This window comes from Solea senegalensis, unplaced genomic scaffold, assembly GCF_019176455.1.
Source record: "Solea senegalensis isolate Sse05_10M unplaced genomic scaffold, IFAPA_SoseM_1 scf7180000017266, whole genome shotgun sequence".
NCBI classification, from domain to species: domain Eukaryota; kingdom Metazoa; phylum Chordata; class Actinopteri; order Pleuronectiformes; family Soleidae; genus Solea; species Solea senegalensis.
The window spans coordinates 3563-18832 of NW_025322315.1; the positions used below are offsets into that span (position 1 = coordinate 3563).

A 15270-nucleotide genomic window follows, 5' to 3' on the forward strand; every position below is an offset into this window, starting at 1 on the left:
AAACAAACACGTCGTCGTTGCTCGCTCTCGCTGTCAAGTTTACCTCAAAAAACCACACACTCTTCACTCTCTCACCTCCGGTCTGAACCTGTCAATCACACCTTAATCAAATCAGTGACCAGGATCACGCTTCTTCTCAATCAGAACTTCCTCTCTCCCCATGAGTTTCTTCAAAATGAAATGAAATATTTAAACATGAACATTTATGTCATTTATTACACCATACTCTTTTATCAACCTATTTAACCTTTATGAACTATTCCTTTTACATTTTTAATACACTTTTAATAACATTTTAACCAAATATGAACTTTTATAATTCATTAATTATTCATTATTTTTTTTAGTAAGGATTCTTAACCAGGTTACACTGAAATGAGATTTATGTGTGAATCAAATGACATTTCCTGGTCAAAAGTAACTCCAAGGTTCCTCACAGTGGTCACAACTGGAAGCCATGGTGATGTCATCTAAAGTGACAATGTGATCAGAAAGTTTTTCTCTGAGGTGTTTAGGGCCGAGTATAAAAGTTTAAAAGTAGAAAGTTACAGGTCATCCAGGACTTAATGTCTCTGAGACTTTCCTGGAGTTGAACAACCTGATTTATTTCATTCGGCCTCATTGATAAGAGCAGAATGGGAGGGTGGGGCTATGCCCCTGTGTAGTCAAAGGTGTGTGTGGTGGGAAGGGGTCAGTCACTGTCTGTGGGATAGTAGGTGCAGGGAGAATGGGGCTGTGATCCAATACGGGCAGGGTGTCCGCATCCCCAGCAGAGCAGGGGGCGTTGGGGAGGGCGTGTGGCACTCCGGATCACTTCCGTCATGTCAGCGCATGCAGCGGTTCTCACCGTAGGATCACTTTCTCCAGGGCCGCTTTGGTCCCGCCCTCCACAGTCCCCCTCTCCAGAGCCAGCTCCAAAGCCTCTTGTAAGGAGCGGGGATGGGCGAGATGGGTCTGAATGCGCAGCCTCCTGGGGGTTATGGCTCGGATGAACTGGTCCCTGGCTGGGTCTGTAGTCTGTAGTGCTCCATGATGTTGTCTGTGTACAGTGCCTTGAGATAATATATGTCATAAATGCAATAGAATTCTCTGAAATCACTGGTATGGAAATATTTTGTGTTCCCCTGTGAATGTTGTCAACAATGTTCTTGTCATGGTGTGTAAACCATGTTATGTGTGAGTAGCAAAGCACAGGACGTCTCCACATGCATCATGAGGTCGTAGACATAACTCTGAAAACAACTCTGTTAACACAGATAACTCTTCTGTCCTCATTTGGAGCAAAACTTGCTCTAAATTCAACTTGCACTAAAGCGGTAACTAGTGCTATAGACGTGTTTGTAGCATCAGAAAAGTGACCTTAGGTGGAAAAGCCTGGATTTAAACATGTTCTGAATGTACTGAACCACGCTACCAAATGTCAAGGAGGTCAAATCTTACTAGAAAGGTGTTTCCTTCCATGTATGATCATGTTATTGGAGGTCAGAGGTCAGATTGACGGACCTTCAGAGCAACACAGACTTGGAAGTTAGAGTTCATCTTCCTCTTCCCAGTCGTCAGAGACATTGATGAGGTCTTTGTGTCCATTCTTCAAACCAGGAGGGTCCTGGGTTCTTCGTGAGGACCAGATCTCTCTACTCCTATCTCAGCAACGTGGGCCACAAATATTTAAGCAACCCTGCTCCCCAAGAAGTTAAACCTAGGAAATAAGAACCATGTTCTTAGTGAAGTGTGTTCATTCTCATAATGTCATACCATTCTGCACTGGTACAGTTTTGATTTCCTGTACCCAGAGGACACATTTAACATTTAGATTTTAGAGTCACTGGAGACGGTGTTTGAATGTGTTTGTTCACGTGACATTTTGGACATTTCCTTTATTGTTGTGCTGTCTGTCTGTAACTGTGTTGTTCTGTGATTGTCTGACAGTTGTCTCTTGGAAATGAGAGCCTGTGTCTCAGTGAGAAATAAAGGTTAAATAAATAATAATAAAAACCACACTGCACTGTCCAATTTCTTTCTATTTTCAACTTATTATGTGTTTGCATTTTTAATGGGTCACATAGAAAAATAACATAACGTTTTCCCGAGTGTCAGTTCCTGTTTCAGTCATAAACACGTCCCATTTCTAATGTACACTCTATCACATCAGAGTATGAGGTTTACTGCATTTACAGTAAAGTCTGTAATGATTACACTCATCACATTCAAACATTTTCAGTGCAAAAGCCTCTGGTTAGAAAGATAACACAATAACATTGTACCATTAAACAGCATAAAGCACATTACCAATGAACATTTTCCATAAACCAGTGCAGCTTCAATATTCTTCACAGTTTTTATGAAGCGACGACATAAATCTTCTGTGCAAAGTCAATAAACAGAATACTTGCAATATGCCTGCAGGTCATCCCTCAGTGTGTCACAGGGCGTTCTGATCCATTCATACAGACCCACGGGGCGCCTGGAACCCTGAGCAGTGAAGCCTTGATGGTAGGCTTTGCCCTGATCTAAGAGAGAAGTGAGTGAAGCCAGTCCTGCATGCGAGGGAGAGGGTGTTTGTTGGTCGTTGATACAAAGACGTAATGACTAGGGTCCTTTTTTTCTCTCACACAGGTGCGGCGTACGGGGACTGAGACTTTACGATCCATCCTCTCATCAACAACTCCTGTGTGTACTTTTTTATTTCCTGTACAGACGAATGAGCCTCCTGAACAGGGATATCATCCTTGACCCTGGTTTGCATCTGTAGGGATAACATCCAATGTCACTGTGGTCACAGGCAGACACTGCAGACTCTTCATAAAGCATTTCCTCAGTGACTTAGATCAGCAGGTGGTCTCCACAGCTAACTGCAGCCTGTGCTGTCTCAACCTGTCGTGTCTCGTCGTGTTTTCCATCTCAGTGACTTTGGCTGTTCTGATTCTCTTTGGCTGACATGTGACCACCTGCTGTCACTGAGGCTCTTTTAGACACTTTGCTGTTCTAGAACACTTCTTCATTCTAGTGGTTTGTATCGGACCACAGGTCCAGAGGTGTTGTAGCTCAGTAGTAGAGCCAGTCGTCTTTCAACGTAAGGGTTGGGGGTTTGATTCCTGCTTCTGCCGTCTGTGCTGGCAGATAGAAAAATGTGCTGCACATAGATGTGCTGTATGAAAGTGTGTGTGATGGGGTTTGAGTGGTCATCTAGACTAGAAGACTAGAAAACCCTTTACCTGCAGCACACATGCATCATTGTTCCCACTCTGACAGTAGCTATGCTGTAGCTTTGTGGCCTTTGGACTTGGATGAGGTGTATAATAGCTTCAGCTTGTTCTTCTACACCAAGAGCTTTGCAGAGCCCTTGCAGAGGAGGTTGACAACCATGGCAGACACATCAGCGTTGGACTTGTGTATGAGAGTGGTTCTCTGTTTGCAGCAGACAGGTCAAGGCTCTCTCCTGGATCAAGAAGCTCTCCAGGTGGTCGCACTGTGTAATTGGGGATGGACGTCTCTGTCTTCAGGACCAACACGGTCTCACTCCCAAGTCGTCCCATGCGTGACGATCGGGCAGTGTCCCCTCACGTCAGTTCTTAACGTACTGGGTACCCCTTTAGCGTCAATTTTCAACGCTTGGGGTAGTCAGGTTGACTTCTATAGAGCTCCCATAACATCTGCATATGACGCCACGGGACCGAGTCGGGGAGACCGCAGTCCGTTGTGTGCTGATGAATACGGGGCAATATTGCTGATCGATTGATTGATTGATTGGTTACAATAAATTATATGATTTGAGTATTGTGTTAGGCCATACAACAATTAGGCAATATTACAGCAAATAATAGGCTCAAATGCTTTTTATTTCTCTGTCTCTGAGGTTTGTAATCGCGATTACAGAGATTATTTAATACTCAAGAAACGTATTTTGGCCCACTTTTGTGGAAATCTGCAGTCACAGCAGGGATTCGCAAGCAGTTCTTATCACAACACGAGCCATAGTATTTTTAAAGAATGATGCAAAAGTAAAGATTATTATTTTTATTGGGAAAAGTGTACTTTTTTCTAAATCAGAAGTGTGTGACGTAATTGTATGCGATGAGACGGCGTTGCCATGTCCGCGCTATTCCTACGGAATTGAAGTCCCGCGGGTTGAAGTCTTTGTCTGCTGGCTGGGGTAGACCTATTTTTGCATTCACATTATATGGGGAATATATAGAAACCCATATGTTAAGTGATATACTTAATTTATTCCTAAATCCTACCAAACTAACTTCAGATCAGCACATTCACACATGGATCTTGTAGATTTCGGGCTGATTCTGTCTTAGACCTGGCAACCCAGATGCAGCGTCCCATTGCTGTTTTCCCCCTCGGTAAGTACACTGATAAATTAATTAGACAGGTGACATATCGAGATAAAATCCTTAAATGTACGCCTTAAAATGTGTCAGGTCAAGAAAATAAGTTTTTGTTAGCATCTTTAGGAGAGCAGGGTAATCATTTGATGTACAGTAACTATTTAAGACATTGAGGTATAACTTGCTGCACCAAATGCACGTAGGGTTAGCTAACACGTGATGCTGTAAGCCAGTAGTTAGCACATGATGCTTTTTCCGTGCTCAATTCAACTTTATGTTATATACGTAGGCCCCCCACTTCATTTGAAGGGCTGTAGAAGACTGACATGAAACTGTCTGAACCATTTGTACACTGGCTTACTGGGTCAAAGTTTGGATTGATTGATTTGATTTGACCATTATTGATATAGTATGAATCAAGCACTCTGTGTGTCATAGATTCAAATACAAAATAGTCAGGGATGACACAATAAAGCCCATAGGCTCATTTCCATTGTGGTCCCTAGCACAATGGAATCATTCTGGGCACAGTCATAGTAAAATAGTACAATGTAAATAGAATAGAATATAGGCTATACATAATTGCTTTATAATTTAGCAGTCCAGCATATGATAAATGGAGAGGGAGAGTAGTGATTCATTGTTATTTAAACCTGCATGCCTATGAAGCCCATTTGAATTGAATTGAATTGAAATGAGTAGTGTGAACGGTCAGTATGTTGGTAGTCTTAAGTATGATGTCAACGTTCTGATGAGGAGAACACAGATGTCAAATCTAGGCTGTTCAATTCTGAATAGTTGGTTCAAAGTGTTTTCTCTCCAACAGGTCCTTCAATTGTCTTCTTCCATTTGTCCCTCCTTGAAGCATCGTTTCTAAAACGCAAACCAAAGGCACTTTTTAGAGCCACGTCTGTCTGTCTTGTTATCCTGCCCGTGCTGTGTTGTACTTGTCAGTCTTTCTGTTGCTGTTTGTGTATCTTTCTGTCAGTATTAAGTTCTTGTCTGTAAAAAAATATCTTGTTATCTGTCTTGTTTTTGTTTATATCAGTGTGTGTCATGACACGTCCAAAGTTCAGGCCCTGTCCATCTTGCCAGACACTCAATGCTGCAAGCCTCAAAACTTGCAGCATGTGTTATGTGAGCCTGTCAATGAAGAAGAAGTTGAAGGAAAAGACAGCATCATTGGACAGCAAGTGGGGTCAAGGTATCGTCCCAAACCGGAATGTTGGCCGCATTATTGATTCAGCCCGTATTGCAGTAAGTGAAAAGGCTCATTTTTATTCATTTGATCTAAATCAAACAAGTTGCGGCTCCTTTTCTTCCACTGTACTCCATTAACTGCCATTAAATGCTTGCTACAGTACTAAAGTGTCCAATCATGCTGTGGGTTTAACTAATGTGTGCCAACTGGTTACTTTTTATTTCAGGTGCGAAAACTTGAGGCCATAGGCTACAAGCCCATTTTATTTATGGGAAAAAAGACAAGAAGGCCTCTAACAAGTGGGTAGCTGACATAATAACCCATTTGCCCCTCACATCTACCACCAAAAACTTCTTGGAGAAGATGAGGAGGGCTTATGAATTTCTTTTGACTAAGGGTAAGAGCAAGATTTTTTGTTCAGAATGCCTTTGTTTGAAACATATATTTGAGTTTTCATTTGAGAAGAATTGAAAAATATATTTGAATGACCTCAACAGAACCGCAGCCCAACACTGACCCATCAGCAGAGCCTGATAACCCCACCATGGAGCAGGGTGACAGCCCCGTCGAGGGTATGGGCCACAGCCAGGACGAGGAGCAGCACAGCAGCCTCGCCATGGAGCAACGTGACCACACCTAGGAGACTGTATTTGTCCTGAACCTTGTCCCTTGTCCGTCTCTCTCTTCTTCTTCTTCTTCTACCTCTACCACTGTTGCAGCAATGAAGAAGAGGAAGAGAGGAAATGACTCCCAGTTAAAAAAGGAGGGGCTTAAGAAGAAAAAGGGTAAGTTTTGTTTTGCATGCATTAATAAATTGGCTCCCAGACTCATTTGACTTTGGGCAATTATTGGTTGGAAAAGCCAGGCTTCATTCGGGTCATTGAATCAGGATCCAGTACACAATATTCTATTCTTCTATATTTAATGACCTGAGTGTTGGTTGGCACTCTGAAGCGGCCACAGTTTACATTAACATTAACCAGAGACATGATTAATGTTGATTTCTGACTTGTCTTTGCTAACTTGCAGTGATCAGTAGTGAAGCCACATGCAGTCGCATTACCAAAATGCATCTTGTCCAAACAGTTAATCTCACCTCTCAAAGCAGCAAAACATTTCATGCGTCAAAATCAGCTTGTTGGACCAAAACACTGGCAACAATTCTCAGCCAGAAAACACACACTGTCACACGTAACACATTGTAACAACTAGCAGAAATTGAGTAAAGGTACGCACCAAGCAAAGGAAAACAAATGTTTTCATTTCTCTGTGTATCACATAAGCCGTTTCCTCATTGATTCAGTCCATCAAAGAATTGGCATGGAAGCGCATTCATTGTCCAGCAAAAGCCCAGCATAATGCATGTACAAGTACACTACAATGTTTATTGTGTATATAATGTATGATCTCAGTTTTTGACACGTAGGATCAACTATTTGTTACACGTTAAGAATATTATTTCATTTGCTTCCATTTCCTTTGTCTATATCTCTGTGTCAAGTCATTTACAGTACTTTTGAAAGCAAAAACAAGTTGATGAAATTCCAGGGCTGCAACTATAATAATTACACAACAAAGCAACACGTGTAGTATAATGATTTATACTGTACAGGAATGTGACGCTTCTAGTCCTTCCTCTCTCCTGGATTTGGCAGCTGTTTGGAATGATTATTTCATTTTATCTTGGATTCATTTATACTAAGATATTTTCTACATATATATATTTCAACATGGTTAGTGCAGAAATTCAAGAACTCTAAGTGTTTTGAATATGTTTTAACAGTTATGAAAACAGTAAACATTAAGTTTATGAAGAGTTTTGACAATGTGACTTCAGTCCTATGAAAACCCAGTGCGGTTCATCTTGCAGTGTGGCGAAAACAAAGGACAAAAGAGAATACAGATCACCTAACATAAATCCACTTCTTGACTAAAAAGTCAGTACTTTGATATTTGATGAAGCTACAAAGCATTGCATTCATGGCTTCATAAACTTTTCTTCTCTTTTCCTCATATTAGGTTGTCGAAAATGTAGTAGACAGAAAATATTCCAGTTTGGCTCAATTTCTGGGAGAAGGATACATGAGGTAAGATTTTATAGCATGTTCATTTTCTATATTCTTCATTTGGTTTCTTGTTTGTCTCAGTGAGTCATTCTTGCCTTTCAAAGATACAACTATCCAGTGGTTGTATGAACAGCTCAAATGATTGTTCCTTATCTCTGTGTGTGTAGGGGAAAGAAGAAGTGAAAGTGTGCTGGTTGCCTTGCTCTATGTGCTAAGAATTCATACACAATTGTTCTATCTCCACTACTGTTTCATGAAGAGTCCAAGAAAGTGTTGCAGCATGTTTGTAGGACCATAACAAAAGTAGCACATGTGTCATGTATTTGCTGCACCTCCTGTTTGAACTTGGTGAGCCCATGGTAGCTGAGAGCTATCCTCACAATTGTGGGGAAAAGAGGTGTAGTGCCTGGGGTAGATAGGTTGTAGGAACCTATTCCAGCAGCATTTTGCAGTGAGGATGAGAGCAGTGTCAGCAGCGATATTAGAATACATGAAGGATAACAGGGCAGGAAGAAGCAGTAAGAAAGATGAGGAAGAGGAGAAGACTTAGGAATAGCAGTGGGAATTTTAGGGAACTCCATTTCCATTTCCAGAAGGAGAGTTACCTTAAACTACATGACTCTGTGAACAGAACCTGATGGCCGGCAGGTTTTCTTCAACAAACCATTGGTTTCTCTGTGTATCACATAAGCTGTTTCCTGATTGATTCAGTCCATAAAAACATTGATTCCATCTCTTGATTATATTTCTCAACTCAGCATAATGCATGTGCTTTTTTTTATAAGTTCCACTACAATGTTTATTGTGTATATAATGTAAGATCTCAGTTTTAAAATTCTAAATGGGTGTGAAGCGTTACTAACTATTTGTTTCTTTCACTCAGGATGTAAATGTTCCCACTGTTCGCCAGAATAGAATTTATACAATGAAGAAAAAATACAATCCAAATCATATTTGTGATAAGCCTATATGTTAATATTTCTGAGTGAAGAAGAAACAATGACTCTCTTAAATAGACTGTGAATAGCAAATCTTGATTCAAGGAAATGTAAGTATGTTCCATGATTAACTAATGGAACACAGAATCAAACTTTATTGTGAAGTTATTGATACTTTTGACCAATGTAACTGTTTTATTTACAGAGAAATCTTCTCAATCTGCATATACATGCATTAGAATGGTAGTATCAGAGATCCATTTCTGAAGGCTTTTTTTGTTTACCATTGTCACGTGGGCTGTAACGGGGACGTAACAACCATGAACATGAATTCCGTCAGGTTCAACCAACTCAGAGTTTCAGTCCTGAATCCGACAACTTGAGAGAGAGAAAATACATGGGGTGCATGTGGTGTGACATGGCTGCTGCAGCATGCCCGATTATACAGTATCTAATTGAAAGTGTTACATGGCTTTTGGAGCCACGACCCTACTGAATGTTTCCACAGCTCATGTCTTTTTCTTCTCGACGTGCAGCTATGCAGCCCTCCGACATCAAACAGTGTAGAAAACAAGTACAATCTGTTTCAAATGATGAAGATAAATACCTCATTGTACCAGAAGGCAAGTGAAGTAGCCAAGCTTCTAAAACCTTCAGAACAAACTTCATTATGACTTAGCTCAACTCAACATGCACACATTGAAGCTGGCAGCAACCACAGGCCACTGACTGTAGCAGGTCAAACAAACCCATTGCATCCTGCATATGTACACGTCCCACATCCATTTCCCATGTATTTTAGCTGTTAGGCTCAGAGTTTCCTGCTTTCTGAAACAGCCTCAAACCTTTTCTAGTGTTTTTCTTTTTTTTTACGCAGAGCATAATAACAAAACATTGCACAAAAGTCATGTGTCTGTGTGTTACAGGCCAAGGTGTTTTTCTTTCAATCTCATCAAGAATACAGAATACTCAAATGTTGAAACTCACTCTGTTTCTTCAAGTGTTCATGTCATAGCTCCTTATTAGACCACATAACAGACCTTTGACCCTGACCCCAAAAAGCGGACTTCAATTTCCTCTTCAGTTACATTGAGCCACTCCAACAAACTGAATGTCTGTAAATGAAAACACTCTTAATCATGAATGAAATCCATTTATTTGAGTGTTTTGTTTTGCTTTGTTTAAACATGATCTTAAAGTTTGCACTGTCTGATAACAACTTGTTGTGTTCTGATACTTTGCAGTGGCAAAACCTGGGATGACACATGGGAGCCTGCAAACACATTTGCACAACAACACCACACTGCCACCCCTGAGTCTCCTCCTCCTTCTGGTTCAGTTAGCTGAACCTAACTGGTTGGGCTCTACTCACAGCAGGGGAAAAGAGACAATCGACAGAAATGACTGACACTGAGCTCAAATCAAATACTGTGCTGCAACACGTGTCTTTTGTGTTTATTGAAGGAATGTGTTCATGGATCTTGTGTTCTATGCCATTCACACATCAACCATGTTAAATGACATCTGGTAAACATCAATCATTTATTAAGCTCAACATGTAAGAAAGTCATCATTCTTATACTTCAAGTACCAGCACACTAGGGCTATTGAGTGTTTAGGCTTGCTGAACTTCAGTTAAGTGTTGGCACAGTGCATGTACCCAGTATATGTTTGTGTTTCTTCCAGACAGTTGACACACATTAAATGTCGGAAACGACATTCCGGAAATGTCGGAAACGTGGATTAATGAGGATAAAGGCGCAGATTTTTACCTGGATGGATACAAATTGGTCAACGTTAACAGAAGACATAAAGGTGGGGGAGGAGTGGCCCTGTTCATTAACAATAACATTGAGTATGAGATTGTACACAATATGTCTGAAGCTGTTGAACATGTAATGGAATGTGTGACAATTGAAATCTGTGTGACGAAAGGCAGAAATATAGTGTTAAGCTGTGTTTATAGAGCACCAGACTCTAGGATAGAGGATTTCAATGAATGTGTGGGAAGGATGTTTTCAGGGACTAGCCAAAAGAGGGTTTTTATCTGTGGCGATGTGAACATTGACTTACTCAACCCGAAATGAAATACGATGATTGATGACTTCATTAATATGATGTATACGATGGGCCTACAACCCCTCATTACACGTCCAAGCAGGTTCACGACACACAGTGCGACCCTAATTGATAATATTTTCACAAATATTATAGGGACAGGCATAACAAGAGGACTACTGATAAATGACATAAGCGACCACCTGCCAATCTTTGCTATCTATGACTGGAAGCACACTGTTACAGAGACACCGAATAGAAATATATATACAGAAGGGTCAGGACTGAAAAAGGGATGCTTACACTGAAAAATGAACTAATGAGGCAGGACTGGAACGAGGTCTACAAAGAAACAGATGTAAATGATGCTTATGATTCCTTTTTGCAAATATTTAACACGCTGTATAATAGACACTGTCCTGTAATGAAAAGACACACGAATCAGAAAAAGGAGGGGAAACCATGGTTAACAAAAACGTTGATAAATGCCTGCAAGAAGAAAAACGAAAGATTTAATGAATTTTTCGTCAATGTGGGGCCGAATTTGGCAAATTATTTGCAGATGATACTAATATTTTCTGTTCGGGGGAAGACCTAAACCAATTAGTGGAAACAGTCAATAATGAAATGGCCAAGCTACATGTGTGGTTTAATATAAATAAACTATCTCTAAATTTAGAGAAAACTAAATATATACTGTATGGGAAAAAAGGCTGTAAGACTAGTATTAACATACAAGTTAATGGAGTGGACATCGAAAGGGTTAAAGAGTACAAAGTGCTGGGAGTGATTATTGATGACATGTTAAGTTGGAAGCCACACACCAAACACTTAAAAGGTAAGCTGGCCAGGAGTGTGTCCATACTTTGGAGGGCACAAAAACTATTAAACCAGAAGGCACTGTACTTGTTGTACTGCGCACTAGTCTCTCCACACCTGCAATACTGCGCAGAGGTCTGGGGACACACTTACAAAACCACTACTTATCCCCTGTTTATACTCCAAAAAAGAGCCTTGAGAATCCTACATCATGCCAGTTACAGAGAACATATAAATCAACTATTTACCAAATCAAAAATACTCAAATTCTATGACTTAATAAAATACCGCACAGTACAGATGATTCATTGGGCTGCCAACAAAAACCTCCCTCACAATCTACAGATATTATTCCTGAACAGAGGGGAGGGACACAATCTAAGAGGGAACATGAGGTTCAGGCAGAGAAGGGTAAGAACTACATTAAAATCCTTTACCGTATCGGTCACGGGGGTCAGACAGTGGAACAATCTGGATGAGGAGATGAAAAAATCAGCAAAACTGAGTGTATTTAAAAAGAAGTATGTAGAGATGACTATTAAACAATACAGAATGACCCAGAAAGAAAATATGACAAAGGTCAGAGACAGAAATTTGTAGACACTGGGGGAAACGGTGCAACGGCGCGATGGAACATCATGGACACATGTACATACATACATGGAGTCTGATCTCTGAGTGCTACCGGATGCTGAAACATGTTTTCTTTGTCAAAATGTCATAAAAAAAAAAATATAAAAAAAAGGAAATGAAATGTATGATGATAATGGGGGCGGGACTAGTTAAGCTTTGCTTCTCCCGCTTTCCCTTTCGGTTATGTATATTGTGTGAACTGCAATGTTATGTGATGAGTGATCTAAATGTCATGACTGAAATAAATAAATAAATAAATTAAGCACGTTTTGTATTTGTCATTAACTGAGGTTGTCATAGTTTGTATGCATGCATGTAGCCTATTTATTTCACACTGAGAGTCAAAATCCACAAACAGTACATTCATACATTACTTAACGAGCTAGATTATTGGAATTGCTCCACAAATATAGCAAGTGATGATAAACTATTTAGAAAATACAATAAAGAAAGATTAGGAACAAACAGACAATCAGCCAATAATAAGCTTTCATATCCAAATAAGATTAGAGTGTTCAAATAATACATATAAAAAAATAATAAATATACATATATAGGTATATAGCTATATAAGCATAACATAGGAATAAAGAAATATATAGTTTCAAATAAATGAACAATGATAATAAGTGTCAAATATCTAAAAATATAGCAATGTGTTGATTATTATATGTTTGTCATAAGGGTTAATGTATCATGTACATATTGAATTCAACCATGAAAATACTGTAAGCTATACTTATACTTATCAATCCGGTTTTTAATTCTGACGTAACACCCTTTCAAAATACAATTTCCGGATCCAAACGCTGTCATACTCTCACTACACTACGCCCGGCTGTATTTTCCTTACTGCCAATTCCCATTTGAAGTTTTTCTTTTAATGATATCCTCAACTTCAAAACACCAAAGTGTCCTTGAGAACTCCACGACGGTGTTTTTGACTACTACATTACCCATGATCCTTAGCCACTGATTGAATTTATTTTAAACTGATCAAGATTTAGATTTTGTGCACATGTCCACTTTTTTAACATAGCATATTTCATGTATAAGCAGAGTAATTACTGGTTTGACTGTACAAGATATACATCACTAGATGCTTTTTGCGATTAAAACTCTAGTTGCAAACCGGAAGTCCAACTTAGCTAGGCTACCTAAAAGGATATTTCAAGAATACTTGCTCAACCATCTTAAATAGAACAAATGACGCAGTTATAGTCATTTGTAATTTGGCTGTACTACACATCTTTGATACATTTGGTAAATGCGTTTTTACAACCCTATTTTGATGTCAACTGGATAAACTACAATTGTGGTGATGGTATGCAACAAGCTGTATGGCCCGCCCCTAGGGAATTGTAGTTTTCTTTCAAAAATAGTCTTTTCCATAGAATTGAGAGATGCAAATAATGAATTGAGAGTACACAAATGAGTTGAAGGGGATAGTTACAATGTGTGTGTAATCAGATTTGGTTCAAATAAATTTCAACCATATTTGACCAAAATTGTATAGATGGACTATATTCACATGATAGCTAAGGTCAAGCGCTCTCTATAACAGTTGGTTCCATGTCTGTAGCCACTTTGGTTGCTGAATTATAACCCTTCAAACATACAACAAGGCCAAGGTTCAAAGGTCAATCATTCAATGTAGGAGCCACGTAGAGTCTTCATAATGATACATGTTACTCACCAGGCTGAGATCTTTCCAATGATGTATTTGGTTTAGCTTTGAGACAACATTTGGATTTTAATGTAAATAGTCATCAAAATAAAGGATGTAGAAATAAAAAGTCTGTTTTATTAGCCAATGCAAGCATTTAACCTACATTAGCATTTGCTCCCCCAAAAGATTTGGTTATATATGCACATATGACACGCCTATTATTGTTGGTATTTCAGTTATTACTATTATTGTTATTATTATTATTATTATTATTGTTATTATTATCATAATTATTATTACTGTTATTATTATTGTAGGGCCACACGGTTGTTGGCGTAGTGGTCGAGCCCCGGTTGGAACAAGGGCCTTTCTGCATGGAGTTTGCATGTTCTCCCAGTGTGTGCGTGTGTGCGTGGGTTCTCTCCAGGTTCTCCTGGTTCCTCCCACAGTCCAAAGACATACAATATGGGGATTAGGTCAATTGGACACCCTAAATTGACCATAGATAGGTATGAGTGTGAGAGTGAATGGTTGTTTGTCTCTATATGTGTGTGGCCCTGTGATGGACTGGCCAACTGTCCAGGGTGTACCCCGCCTATCGCCCCATGTAGCTGAGATTGGCACAGCACCCCCCGCGACCCTCTGGTGGAGGATAGAGCGGTAGATGATGGATGGATGGATTATTATTATTATTGTTAATATTACTATTTTCACATGAGAGCAATTCATATACAATTATTTAAATATTTTGTTTCAATTGACTCGTGATTAAAGAAGAAATGCCGTTGTACAACAATAAGAATAGCCTATGTAGCCCCAGGATGACAGACAGACAGACAGACAAATACATTGATACATATATAGACAGACAGACAGACATACATATATCTCTGTTACAGTTTTTCTCAATAGTTAAAACACTAAACCCTATTGTCTGAACCAAATGCTCAGTTGCCTGAACCCACTGATTGAATCAATCAGTCTTTTGTCAAAACCATAAGCACTTTTCACCTGTTTAGACACAACTTGCCAACACATTTTCATTGTGATGCACCTGTGCTGCATTATGGTGAGCACAGGTGACACAAGTCAAACACAGTTAAAGCACAAGTGTCACCACGTGAAGACAACAACTCAAAACTGATCACACTTGTGGCTGATGATGTGAGGGAACATATGAGCCAGTTCAGAGAGCACTGGTTTGTGAGGCCCTACGATGGATAGAAATCTGAGAGGAAGAGTTCGTGTGAGAGGAGGTCGAGGTGGTCAGTGAAGATATCTGATGAAATCAGAGCGACTGTGATTGACCATGTTCTTGTCCATGGTATGAGCATGAGGGAGGCCGGACAAAGGCTACAACCAAACATCAGTAGATTCACTGTGTCCACCATAATCCCAAGATTTAGAGAAGAGAACAGGTAATTACCTTTTTTGACATTATAGTACAGTCTGTAAATGTTGACAGCAATTACTGTATGACATACTATATACTGTACCACAGTATACTGTAAGTAAGTACATGTTTCTGTACATCACTGTACCAATGTAC

At 39.6% G+C, this 15270-nt stretch overlaps 2 long non-coding RNA genes across 2 annotated transcripts; both read left to right on the top strand.

Annotated features, from left to right (window-relative positions):
* The first annotated feature begins 4640 nt into the window (after nt 1-4640).
* On the top strand, nt 4641-6252 carry LOC122764158. The gene is made up of 3 exons (XR_006359557.1): nt 4641-5594; nt 5765-5935; nt 6036-6252. It is a non-coding gene; the product is annotated as an uncharacterized LOC122764158 (long non-coding RNA).
* Nucleotides 6253-6292: 40 nt separating this feature from the next.
* On the top strand, nt 6293-10509 carry LOC122764159. The gene is made up of 3 exons (XR_006359558.1): nt 6293-6323; nt 7558-7625; nt 9787-10509. It is a non-coding gene; the product is annotated as an uncharacterized LOC122764159 (long non-coding RNA).
* The last annotated feature ends 4761 nt before the right edge of the window (nt 10510-15270 follow it).